The 13,930-nt window shown below is 39.8% G+C and overlaps 1 protein-coding gene and 1 long non-coding RNA gene across 2 annotated transcripts in view; one reads left to right on the top strand and one right to left on the bottom strand.

Annotated features, from left to right (window-relative positions):
• The window catches only part of LOC147838133 (uncharacterized), a 92,792-nt gene that overhangs the window by 64,016 nt on the left and 14,846 nt on the right, over window positions 1-13,930 (bottom strand). The window lies entirely within an intron of this gene.
• Window positions 6,511-10,731, top strand: LOC147838135 (uncharacterized). Its single transcript, XR_015523029.1, has 3 exons — window positions 6,511-7,432; window positions 7,841-8,106; window positions 8,256-10,731. It is a non-coding gene; the product is annotated as an uncharacterized LOC147838135 (long non-coding RNA).

Below are 13,930 nucleotides of genomic sequence, written 5' to 3'. Positions count from 1 at the left end.
ACGGTGATTATCAGAGACTGCTGAGCAGTTCCTCGAACAAGTTGCTACTTAATTTCACAATTTGTTCCCCAAGAAATATGTGAGATTGAAGTTTCAAACATCCCTCAGATGACTGTTTTCCATTCACGCAGGCCAAAATAAGCTTTAGAAATTGACCAAACTTTCACTAGGAAGTCTAAAATCTTTGTCTTGAGCACTGGGATGGCGGAGGAAGACACTGAACCTGTTGCACTCAGACATGGAAATGATCACCTCAAGTTTTTTTTTTTCAATGTGCCATCTACCGTTTCCAAACCACTTCAGAGTGTGCACCGCTTCTCTCACACCCTTTCAACATTTCAGCTGGCCCTCAATCACAGATACACACACACACACTAGTGATGTACTCTGTATCATCTGCATAGCTTTGAGGGCGTGTGTGTGTGTGAGAATGTCTTCTGTGGGTTTTTGAAGTGGTGTGTGAGGCTTCTCAATCAGTATCTGGAGCATCCGTTCCAAACTGTGGGATCTTGTGTCCTCTGTTTATCTCCTCAACCTTCCCAAAATGCCTACATTGACGCCCAAAGCTTGGCTCCATTCCCTCGGGAAGGAGTCAGTGCTGAAACCCCCACGGGTGTAACGGAACATCCCGGTCCGCGTCAACCCACGCCGGCAGCTGGATCCACAGCCAACACACTCACACTGACCGCAGACGGCAGGAACGTCCTGGAGTTTTTATTTTATCAGTGGTGGTGATGGAGAACCAGTATCACAGTGCGTACAGCGAGTGTGTGTGTGTATGTATGTGTTTCTAATTATTCTCTTTATGAGTCTGCGGGTTTCCTGTGCCCCACAGTGGACAAGCGTGTGTGTGTGTGTGGATGGTGACACTGGTCTCCACCCTGACTTCAGGAGTATCATTAACCTCTCACCACACAAACCGTCCAATCAGACGGGACCGCCGTCGCCACAGCAACAGGTAGTGTGGGATGCTTTCCTGACCCGCCGGAATGTAAAGTATGGCTGTCCAGATTGAATCCTGTGGTTCTGGAATCTAAGGAAAAGAGTGTGTTTAATGTGTGTTTGCATGGAAAAACAGGGAGCGGTACCAAGAAGGGAAGCCCAGGCCCAAAACCACAGTGAGGAAGAGAAAAAGAGGCGATAAATCAGAGAGAAATGTACAATGAAATAAGAGGCGAGCAGTGAATGTTGCTTTCACCTGGAAGCCCCTGGTGGCAGGATAGAGAATGACAGTCAAGGGGTTTTTTAGACAAAGATGTTAAAGTGCTTATTCTGCAGTTATAAAACAAATCATTTTGACTCTAAATTAGGATTGAAAGAGCCCCATGTTGCTAAATGTAATTTTGTAATAACTTGCAACGGTGCTAATTAATCAAAATCCTTGGCAAAAGTAAATATTATTGTAAGCAATTTAATCCTTAATTGAACGTGAACATATAATAGTCAATAAAATCAGTAGGTGTGTATTTACAAGTTTAACAATTATTTAATCTTGCTGACTAAATGGAGAGAGGATGATCACCCAGTTTAATACTTAATTTATTTGTTTATATTAATTTTGAACAAATATACGATTGTAAACAAAATGATGACATTTAACAAAGTCGGCTTAGTCCCTTTATTAATCTGGGGTCGCCACAGCAGAATGAACCGCCAACTTATCCAGCAAGTTTTTACGCAGTGGATGCCTTTCCAGCCGCAACCCATCTCTGGCAAACATCCACACACACTCGTACACTACGGACAATTTAGCCTACCCAATTCACCTGTGCCGCATGTCTTTGGACTGTGGGGGAAACCGGAGCACGTGAAGGCAGGGAGAACATGCAAACTCCACGCAGAAACGCCAACTGAGCCGAGGTTCGAACCAGCAACCTAGCGACCTACTGCGCCACTGCCTCGCCCCGACATTTAACATCCTCACACTAAATATAACAACTAAAATAATCACTTTGTTGAGCCTTCATACATACACAGATCCTTGCTGTGTGTGTGTTTAGCTTTTCACTTATGAGATTGTATTTCACCCTCATGGCCCACGCCATACTTTAAGCTAGACTTTACTGTAGAGATGTAGGGATGGTAGAAGAACTGTGGGATGAAGGGGAAGTGGAGTAAGAGGATCACTGGTAATCAGATGGTAAGTTGATCGGGCGTCTTTCTATGCCCAAAGACTCAGAGTGGGGGTACTGTCTCTGTAATAGTTTGGCAGAATGATTAGACCCCCAATCATGATCTTCGATTGGTCTCACACAGTCACATGATGCTATTTCTCAGGTCAGAGTTCACCAAGCTTGAACTTTGCAATGCAGCGAACTGCAAAACCTGTTGCACGAACTTGCGTTTCCTGTCTGTCGCATTCACTTGCATATGAATAGAAGTCTATGGGGCAATAAGTGCAGAGTGAACGCGGCTTAATGGAGAGATTCACAAACTGATCCTTTAATGTAAAATAAGAGAGACATACAAAATGTGCAGGACGGGAAGTCCTAGGACTGGATTTGTAACCACTGCAGTAGAGCAGTGGATTCTCGTCCATGTACCTGGATCCTCCCAGCACTGCATGTTTTGCATGTCTCAGTCAAACACACATACCTCAACTCATCATCTCATTAGCAGAGACACCAGGACCTGAAATGGTTGTGTGAGGCAAAATGTGCTGCCCAGGGGGACTCAGGAATGTGGTTAAGAACTACTACACCAGAGAAAATTTGGGATATGCTGGCAATGGAAGATATACCTAATAAAGTGGCCAAGAATTTTAGGTTATCACCGCAGCACTCTATTATTTATAGAGGTATAGTGGGCTGCTGTATGTGTTTGTACGTTAAGCTTGATCAGACGTGATAGCTTGATCTCAGGTCTCCTCATTACTTCCACATCATCGACTCTCTCTCTCTTCAGATCTTTCCAAACAAAAACCCAGCCTCAAATATGTCTGCTAAGACAATTACATCAGCGGAGAGATGGAGAACACACACCGCTAGTGTCCTTCATCCAAACCATTCTTAAGGCACTTTCTCCACGGCGCTGCGTCAAGCCAAAGCAAACATTTATCCTGACGTTTTCCTATGGCTGTGTGATTTTATAGTGCCTCCGTGTCTAGCCAAGCATTGGGGAAATTTGTGAATTCTTCTCACTCAGATCCATTTTCGTCTCATAAATAGGTGGAAGCTTGATTGCCGTCTTTTACGAACTAGGCAGATTTGAGTGAGTTGCTTACATTTTTCTACAAGTTTTATCTCTCAGGACTTGAGTTGACAGGCCAAGCACATAATCCCAGAGTCGGGATTCCAGGCTTTCATCCTTCTGCAAAAGAAAACACAGCGCACTGGAGTTCTTCAGCCCATCGTACCCTCAGGAAAGCTGAATGAGGAGGCAGTGAGAGGAACACATGGCCAGCCTGCCGCTCCGAGGATTATTAGTGGTTGCTGGAGAGCCCGACATTCCCGTTCTGAGGGAATTCCAACTCCAAAGAGCAACAATTTAATTCCGCTCTCTTGGTCCGTCTCCAGTGAACGCAAGGCGGTTTATTGTAAACCTACACAAACACATCTCGCAACGTTCCCCACAATAAGGGAAGACAGAGAGTGAGTGTGTGTTTAAAAGTGTCAAAAGGGAATTCAGCAAAGAGCCAAATAGGGGGAAATGATAGAAACACGTTGATTGAATTTTATAATATCCCTCTGGTAAAGGCGAAGAAGAGGAAGGCAGCGCTATGGTGCAGAAACTTCAGGACTGTCAGCACACACGTCACAAAGTATATTTGCACTCCACCACAAACCTGTCTGCACTTCACACATACACACGTGTAGAAACGTATAGCCTTTCACACACAGAGCACTGTCCTCGCTCTACCGGCGAACGCTGACAGAAAAACACACGGGGAATGATGTGAATTGCATTTCAGTGGAAGTAAGAAGGAGAATATATGGACGGAAGGGAATAAAGCAATCCGTTCTCGGTATTTTTGCCAGATGTAAAGCAGTTTCAATTGATGGCATCAGTTTCTCAAACTCACAATCAAAGAGTAAAACCTTTTATCAAATATGTGATGCCAATCTAAAAACTCAAACCAAATGGCTCTGTCTAATTAAAGCCATTTATCCTATTAAACGGGAATGTTTCGACAGAAACAAAAGGGTTTTGTTGCCTGAGAGCTGCTAGTGATAAAGGAGAGATGTTTATGTTGAGAGGCAAGGTTTAGATAGGGTTGTCTAACTCATCCAAACATACATTCATTTTTTTTTTCTGTCCAACTTTCTCACTTGGTCAGCAAGATGAAGATACACTTTATTCTACACTGATCTGCACCAACACGGACCATGCCACACTTTGAACTAGACCTTAGTGTTTACATTTACATTTAGCTTTTATCCAAAGCGACTTACAAATGAGGACAAGGAAGCAATTTACACAACTATAAGAGCAACAATGAAGAAGTGCTGCAGGCAAGTTTCAGGTGTGTAAAGTGTAAGAAGCAAAACATTAGTAAGGTAAGTTTTTTTTTTGTATTACAGTTAGCGGTGGAGTCAGAGAGGCAATTTTAGATTAGGAAGGAAAGTGGAGACTAAATAGTTGGGTTTTTAGTCGTTTCTTGAAATAGCGAGTGAGTCTGCCGTTCTGATGCAGTTAGGGAGTTCATTACACCAACTGGGCAGATTGAATGCGAGAGTTCTGGAAAGTGATTTCTTCCCTCTTTGGGATGAAACCACGAGGCGACGTTCATTCACAGAACGCAAGTTTCTGGAGGGCACATAGATCTGCAGAAGTGAGAGCAGATAAGAAGGAGCAAATCCAGAAGTCGCTTTGTAGGCAAACATCAGAGCTTTGAATTTGATGCGAGCAACAACTGGCAGCCAGTGCAAACGGATGAGCAGCGGAGTGACATGTGCTCGTTTAGGTTCATTAAAGACCACTCGTGCTGCTGCGTTCTGAAGTGTAGGGCTTACCTGCCAACATTTGTCTCAGAAAAGTCAGGAGACTTAATCTCTGATTAACACGGTTGAGAACCAGGATAGGAAAGCAACAGTACTGTGGTGTTAGTAACCGTATTATGCACCAGGTGTTGGGCGGCTGCTGCAATCAGATTCTGTACTGTACCAAAGTTGGTGACCCAGGGGGTGTTACAGACTGTGCCAAAAAAATAAATAAACAGGATGGTTGTGGGAGATTGGTCTGAAATACGGGAGACTCCCAGGAGAAACGGGAGTGTCATATATATATATATATATATATATATATATATTATCATTATTATTATTAAAATTACATTTTCTCTCACAGAGTTTCTTTGTCATTCCTAGTTGCTATTTCTGTGCATAACCATCTTCCCCTTGACGGATGGATTCTGAGATAATACCCTCTAGTGTATGTGTACATGTGTGTTTCTGCATGGGGAGGGGGCCCGAGTACTTGTCTGAGACCCCTCAATTAGTCACACTGAACCTGGCGGACCACACACATGCACGTGGACACACAAAGTCAGGCCACAAACTCAATGGCCTTGGTGTCGGTGCATACTTGGTGCTGCACTAATATACCACAACACATATCTGTCAGACAGGAAACCACAACTCATATGTGGCCATCGGAGTTTTGTGCGCACACACATTTCTCATTTTCTCTTGTGTGTGTGGCTGGGTCTGTTCGTGTCCCAAGGCTACACCCCTCAAGCAGAGCCAAACACTCACACATACGCACATGAGGATGTTCTCTCTTTGCCTACTGAGAACAGATCGCTTTACAACCTGCATCTGCTCAAACACTGGACAGGACAGGTGATTCTCAACCAGCGGAAACGTCTCTCAGTGCTTCTCTTCTCCTGTGAGCATGTGATGATCAAACATTTCAGTTCATATTGTCACGATACACACACACACAGGTTTGTTTTTGTGAATTGCAGGGACATCACTACCTTATTACAACTTTACATTTGGAATATAATTTGTTCAGATATTTCAATGCTATATCACGCTAATTTGTAGCTTTTTGATTTAGTGGCTAATGTGTATGAGTTTGTACGATCTCTTGCGTACATTTTGGTACTATTTGCTAATCTCCCAATGACAGTTTGGTTTAAGGGGGGTGTTTAGTGCACATGCTTGTGTGACTGAACACAAATTAGTATGAATTAGCCATTAAACTGAAAAAACGTAAAATAGTCACGTTTCCTCGTGAGATCAGGCTGAATATTTAGCTTAGATGTTTTTTTGTTTTGTCAATTTCAGGCAATTTTGTTTTATTTTTTCGGAAGCATAAGGATATATTCTTTAAAATGAGAAAGAGCTTAAATACTGTATATGTGTTAAAGATCGGCAATCGTTTAAGTTGAACATGTCATTTTCATGTCTATGTTGTAAAAGCGGGAGGCAACAATTAAGGCGTTAAAGGCGAACGCCTTCTTATATGTCTTATATTACATTAGAATTGTATGTCTAGTTTACAAATAAGGTCAAAAGTATGAAGAAATGTGGTTTATATTCATCAAAACCAAGAGGACGCCCTTTAATGGTCACCAAAGGAAACTGGATGTAATCTAGTGGTCATGTTTGGTACTGCGGCCAAACAAACATACTGAAAGCTCATTTTGGAAGTATCAAGTTCAAATTTGGAATTGGGTTTCCTCATAAGATCAGGCCGGATATTTAGCGTCGATTTTTTTTTTGTTGTTGTCAATTTTAGGCAATTTTGTTTAGTTTTTTATCATAAAAGAAAACACATCTACTTTAAAATGAGACAGAGCTTAAATACTGTATATGCATTTATGATCGGCAATCGTTTAAGTCGAACATGTCATTTTCATGTCTATGTTCTAAAAGTGGGAGGCAACAATTAAGGCGTTAAAATATCACAATGGCGAACGCGTCAAGTGTAAAAGCCTCATCTATTTCGTGAGGTGTGCACACAGTCGGCAGAGGTTTGTGACGTGGCACGTGGCGAAAGTATAAGTCAGCCTTTGGGGGCTAAAATCAAATCAAAATCCACAAAAATGTCTTATATTACATTAGAATTGTATGTCTAGTTTACAAATAAGGTCAAAAGTATGATGAAATATGGTTTATATTCATCAAAACCAAGAGGACGCCCTTGTATGGCCATCAAAGGAAACTGGATGTAATCTAGTGGTCATGTTTGGTACTGCGGCCAAAAAAACATACTGAAAGCTCCATTTTCGAGATATCAAGTTCAAATTTGGAATATAAATGCAATGCTATATAACGCTAATTTGTAGCTTTTTGATTTAGTGGCTAATTTGTATGATTTTGTACAATCTCATTCGTACATTTTAGTATGATTTGCTAATCCCCCAATGTTAGTTTGGTTTACGGGTGGTATTTGGTGCCATGTCCCCTTTTAAAAGTCCCACATTTTCCTATGACCAAACTCTAATTAGTATGAATTATCCATTAAACTGACAAAACGTAAAATAGTTCTGTTTTCTCATAAGATCAGGCCGGATATTTAGCGTTGATTTTTGTTGTTGTTGTCATTTTTAGGCAATTTAGTTTAGTTTTTTTTTTATATAAAAGTAAAGACATCTACATTAAAATGAGACAGAGCTTAAATACTGTATATGTGTTAAAGATCGGCAATCGTTTAAGTTGAACATGTCATTTTCATGTCTATGTTCTAAGCGGGAGGCAACAATTAAGGCGTTAAAATATCACAATGGCGAACGCGTCAAGTATAAAAGCCTCATCTATTTCGTGAGGTGTGCACACAGTCAGCAAAGGTTCGTGACGTGGCACAAGGCGAAAGTATAAATCAGCCTTTGGGGGCTAAAATCAAATCAAATTCCACAAAAATGTCTTATATTACATTAGAATTGTATGTCTAGTTTACAAATAAGGTCAAAAGTATGATGAAATATGGTTTATATTCATCAAAACCAAGAGGACGCCCTTGTATGGCCACCAAAGGAAACTGGATGTAATCTAGTGGTCATGTTTGGTACTGCGGCCAAAAAAACATACTGAAAGCTCCATTTTCGAGATATCAAGTTCAAATTTGGAATATAATTGCTATGCTATATAACGCTAATTTGTAGCTTTTTGATTTAGTGGCTATATGTATGAATTTGTACAATCTCATTCGTACATTTTAGTATGATTTGCTAATCCCCCAATGTTAGTTTGGTTTACGGGTGGTATTTGGTGCCATGTCTCCTTTTAAAAGTCCTACATTTTCGTATGACCAAACTCAAAATAGTATGAATTAGCCATTAAACTGCCAAAACGTAAAATAGTTAATAGTAAAAGTAAATAGTAAAAGTATGAAGAAATATGGTTTATATTCATTAAAACAAAGAGGGCGCCCTTGTATGGTCACCGAAGGAAATTGGATGTAATCTACTGGTCATGTTTGGTACTGCGGCCAAACAAACATACTGAAAGCTGCATTTTGGAGATATCAAGTTCAAATTTCAATCGTTTGAGTTGCACATGTCTTTTTCATTTCTATGTTCTAAATTCTAAAAGTGGGGGGCAAAACCCCTTCATATTATAACAGGCCTGGTTAGATTAACTCATTACAGGCTCTGCATTGTGACTCAGAGAAGACCGCATCTCTCGCATACTGTACATACAGCTCAACCTGATAAAAGCTCTTCCAGCATCAGACGCGACCACATCAGTGTGGATGCAGACGGGATCTGGGCTGTGTCAGGACATCAGGCTGAAAGACTCTCTGTCCACTGGGACAAAGATGACAATGAGGGTGTAAATCTCAGGTTCAGCCTGTGGTTTGTAACCGCTGTGAATGCTGGGAAATCAGCTGTATGGAGCGTCACGTGAATCACTAAGACTGCATGAAAGAATCTTTGTTTCTATAAGGAGGCGCTCAGAACGTTTTATTGTTCTCTTTCATCTTTTTATCTTCTCTTTATCGCTCTTCTCGTTAGTCACTGCACAGACTGAATCCTGACATAAGTCTGCGTGCTTATAGAAGACAGAGGCTTTGCTAGGAATTAAATATTTGCATATTTCTTCCTGCACAATGCTGGGTTTAATTGCTGTACAGTATATACAGTGTTTTGCCCCTTACTCATTTCTTATTTTGTTGCATGTTTGTCACACTTTTGGCCAGCTTATTTCACAGAATTGTTGTATTCAGCCACATTTGGAGAGTTTTCAAGCATGAACCGCATTTTTAAGGTCGTGCCACAGCATCTCAATTGGATTCAGGTCAGGACTTTGACTAGGCCACTCCAAAATATTTTGTTTTTCTTTAGCCATTCAGAAGTAGACTTGCTGTTGTGCTTTGGGACATTGTGCTGCTGCAGAACCCAAGCTTGCTACAACTTGAAGTCTCCTACAGTCCGGGCATGTTTGTCACACTTTAATGTTACAGATCATCAAACTAAGTAGTTTTGAAATTAAGGCTTTAATTATTAACAGGTAGCAAAATGCAAAACTACACAGCATTGTGTGAAAAGTGCTTGCCCCTAAACCTAGCTTAAAGACTTGTAATGAGTCTGTTACATCACTGTGAAGGAATTTTGGCCTGCTCATTCTGCAGAATTGCTGTAATTCAGCCACATTGGAGGATTTTCAAATCAATAGCTTTTTAAGGTCTTCGGATTCAGGTTAGGACTTTGACTAGGCCACTCCATAATTTCCTCTGAGTCTGTAAAAGAGCTGTGAAGGAATTTTGTCCCAGTTATCTTTGCAGAATTGCTGTAATTTAGTCACATTGGAGGGTTTTCAAGCATGAACCGCACTTTAGAGGTCATGACCCAGAATCTCAATTGGATTCAGGTCAGGACTTTGACTAGGCCACTCCAAAGTCTATATATTTTTTTCCTTCAGCCATTCAGAAGTGAACTTCCTGCTGTGCTTTGGAACATTGTGTTGCTGCAGAACCCAAGTTCTCTTCAGCTTGAGGTCTCTAACAGATGCGCAGGCATGTTTGTCACACTTTAATGTTACAGATCATCAAGCTAATTAAAAATTTAGTCGAAGATAACACAATCGTGCAGTTTTGGAATTAAGGCTTTAAATATTAAGCGAAAACAATTGGCAAAACTACACAGCCTTGAGTGGAAAATTGCTTGCCCTAAACCTAATGACTGGTTGTGCCACAATTAGCAGCAACAGCTGCAATCAAGAGATTTAAAAAACTTGTAATGAATCTGTAACGGTGCCGATGAGGAATTTGGCCAGCTCATTTCACAGAATTGTTGTATTCAGCCACATTTGGAGACTTTTCAAGCATGAACCACATTTTTAAGGTCATGCCACAGCATCTCAATCGGATTCAGGTTAGGACTTTGACTAGGCCACTCCAAAGTCTTCATTTTGTTTTACTTCAGCCATTCAGAAGTGGACTTGCTACTGTGCTTTGGATCACTGTCCTGCTGCAAAACCCAAGTTCACTTCAGCGTGAGGTCACTAAAAGACGAGCCGGCATGTTTGTTGCACTTTAATGTTACAGATCATAAAAACAATTAACATTTTAGTCAAAGATATGATCTATTTTATTTCAGTTTATGTACATATTTCATTCTTTTTCTTTTTTTCTTCTGTAATTGTAACTAAGTTTTTTTTCTGTCAATTCAGATAATGGTTTACATATTCATATGTAGACTCTGTGTATTGTGTTAGCAGACATATAATCACTTGTACTCAATAATTATAGAAGGAAATATTTTGTTTTAAATTTGTTCTTTTATGTATAAGTAAAATGTGGAGGATCTTCTTATATTTTTGCAAACATTCTGTAATATTCTCCAAAAAAAATAAATAAAAATAAATAAATTAGTCTAAGATAACACAAGTAAACACATTGTGCAGTTTTGAAATTAAGGCTTCAACTATTAAGAGAAAATAAAATGCAAAACTACAGAGCCTTGTGTGAAAAAAACAGGGATCACACAACAACCTCTTAAAAATGACAGGGCCCATAATAAATAATAATAATAATAATAATAATAATAATAATAATAGTAGTAATAATAATACATTTAAATAAAAAAAATTAATAATAATATTAATAATAAAATAATGCATGTTAATAACTATATAAGTATTTTTACTCTATACTACTATATACTTTACAAATTTGGTAACACCATTCCAAATCAAATAACAGGAGACAGAGAGGGGGTTTGTGTATATCTGTGTACAGTATGTGGGTCGCCTGTATATATCTCTGTCTTTTACAAACACAGGAACTTCTTCAAACTTGTCCTTCATCACCCGCTCATCTGCTCTCTGAACTGCTCCACTGAGCCGTGTGGCGTTTAGTGTGATAGGATCTCACTACACACACACACACACACACTCGCTCACTAAACCTATCTGCAGCTCAGTGAAATGTTTGCTCGTTTACCCAGAGGAAATATTACAGCTCAGAAGTTGCTCTTTCTTTGCTCGGGGGACTTCATTCAAATCTCACTTATGTTTCTTTGAACCCTTAACATCAGTCTCAGATGTTTCTCCTGAAATCCAGCAGGCGAAATAAAACAAGACGCAATAAGCCAATCAAATGTTGACCTGCAGTAAGTTACAGAGTAATATGAAGCTTTCAAAAGGAATTGAAGAAATGTTTGCGATCAAATTAGGAGAAGGACATTTCAGAAGAGCTGGTCATGATTTTGGACATTACAGAAGAGATTTGCGGTTGTTTGAAGAAGATGTATTTTGTTGTAGCATGAATTTAAATGTTTAAATATGTTTGGTTTATTTTCTTTGAACGACTCAGCACCCTTGCTGTCAATGGAGGATGAGGGAGCTCTCATATTTCATTTAAATTATCTTTAAAGATTGTTTGAAGACGAGTCCTTCAGTGAAATAATTCTTTAATGCCAAGTTTGAGTAAAAAATAGACAAATCCAACCCCTGGGTTACATTTTTACTTCATTTACCCAACTTTAACACAAAATGCTTGAGGTTACTCATGTTTACCCACGTTTGTGTTTAAATCAACCTGCTTTTTTTGAGTAGATTACGTTACGACACATTCCTTTTCACGCTTACCAGCTGACCGCTTACCTCAGTATGAACAGCTTTCCCGCTGCAACCAGTTTGTCCCATTAGCTCGCCATGTATGTCGAGGGACTTGAGACGCAAAGAGGAGTTGACTTCAACGATGGGGTTCGCGTCCGATAAAGAACGCAAGAGTAGGTAAGACAAGAACAAAATCCAAAAAATAAAGAAATAAACAAGTAAATAACAGGGTTAGAATGTGGTAAAATCTGAAAACGTGGCAAAAATCAGACGAGGGCTTTTCGCTTACTGGATTGGTTTTGAAAATTGTTGGTTGGGTTTAGGGAAGGAGGAGGCTGCGTCAGTTAATTAGTCGGTCAGTCAGTCAACAGCGGCCTCTGGTGGGTCTATGCGGGAACAGCAGGCGCTAATGGCACTCGCAGGAGAAATTTGAGATCTCAAAAAGTATACACATCGGCTTCTCCTGTATGGAAGCATATGAGTAGCATAATTCAATTCAAAATGTAATATGCAAAATGGCAATACAATATGTTAAATGGCAATGTATTTCTGTATTTGAATTAGCATTTTCCAAGACATATGAGCAATGTTTGGTGCACAATGAAAATGTAAATTAAATTACATTGTTTGCATTTCTCATTTCAAACACTTTGTATCCACATTTTAAAGCTTCATAAGTAGCAAAATTAAATTGAAAATGCTATACACGAACTGAATTTGATGTGAATAAAGTACACGCAGAAACTGTAGCAAAATGATCATTTAAATGTTATTTGTCCTAAATGCATTTACACTCGCGTCTAGGAAACGCAGCAGGCCCGGATTGGCTAATCGGGAGGACCGGGAGAATTCCCGGTGGGCCGGTCTGTTTTTTGGCCGAGAGGGCCGGTGTTCGTAGCTCCAGAATCTTTTGCTCTCAGCAGTCACACTTTTTAAATGTATTTATTTACTTGACCACAGCCTTTTTATTCATTATTTTACCGCAATTCTTCTCTTTTCATCTATTTTAATGATTATAAAACTCAGTTGTGTCTCTGTTCTGAACACAGCTATTGTGGTCCAGCGGTCAGCATGTTAGGTTAAGACGCCTTGGACCCGGGTTTGATCCTCATTAGAGTAACTTATTGTTTTCGTTTTTATTGTTAAGACATATAATACTGTTAGGGTTGTTGAACATTTGAAGTTCTAAAGCAGCTGTTTTTTTCAAAAAAAGACGTGATAGTGTAATTAGAAACTTATTTGGAAATTACCTTATTTTAATATAGCCAGTCTTGAACTGAGGTGGGCCGGTCTGAGGCTTGAAACTCCAGGGCTGAAAAGGTGTCCCACTCCGGCCCTGAAACGCAGGATTACATTTTCAGCATAACAGCATGGGATGTGTGTAGCAAAATTAATTTTGAAATGTAATGCGCAAAACGATAATGCAATATGTAAATGGCTGTGTATTTCTGTATTTCAGTTAGCATTTTCCAAGACATATATGCAATGTTTGCTGCAGAATGAAAATGAAAATGAAAAAAGCATAATGCATTTTCATTTAACACATCGCGACGAATGAAAGCCGATTTGAATTTGAAAATGCATTCTGGCCTGGCCACGCCCACAGACGGCCCTAAGTCAGTCCAGTGTGGTTTGTCAGTAATGTTTGTCTCAGATGAATAAAAGGTTGTCTGTAAAAGCATAACAATCTGTTGGCTTTCTCAGACCAACATTATTAAAATGTCGAACCGCACAAACCGCTGATGCTAACAGGAAGCGGACACGTTTCAGTTGCAGTTTCGCCTCAGCGATCGCTAACATTACTGTCGTCATGTAGGTTTTACGTTGTGCTTATGCTGTGTTGACACTGCATTTGTGTTGGCACGGATAGCATTAATGCAGTACCACACTTTTCCATTCTTGAGAAAACCGGAAACATTTTTGTGATTTATAATAGTGAGAGAAGATGTTTCGTTTCCAAGAAAGCCTCACTGTGAATGTTA

This window comes from Danio rerio, chromosome 23 (assembly GCF_052040795.2).
Source record: "Danio rerio strain M-AB ecotype USA chromosome 23, GRCz13ab, whole genome shotgun sequence".
Classification (NCBI taxonomy): domain Eukaryota; kingdom Metazoa; phylum Chordata; class Actinopteri; order Cypriniformes; family Danionidae; genus Danio; species Danio rerio.
Note: the sequence above shows the minus strand (reverse complement) of the source record. Positions and strands in the feature narration are given on the sequence as shown.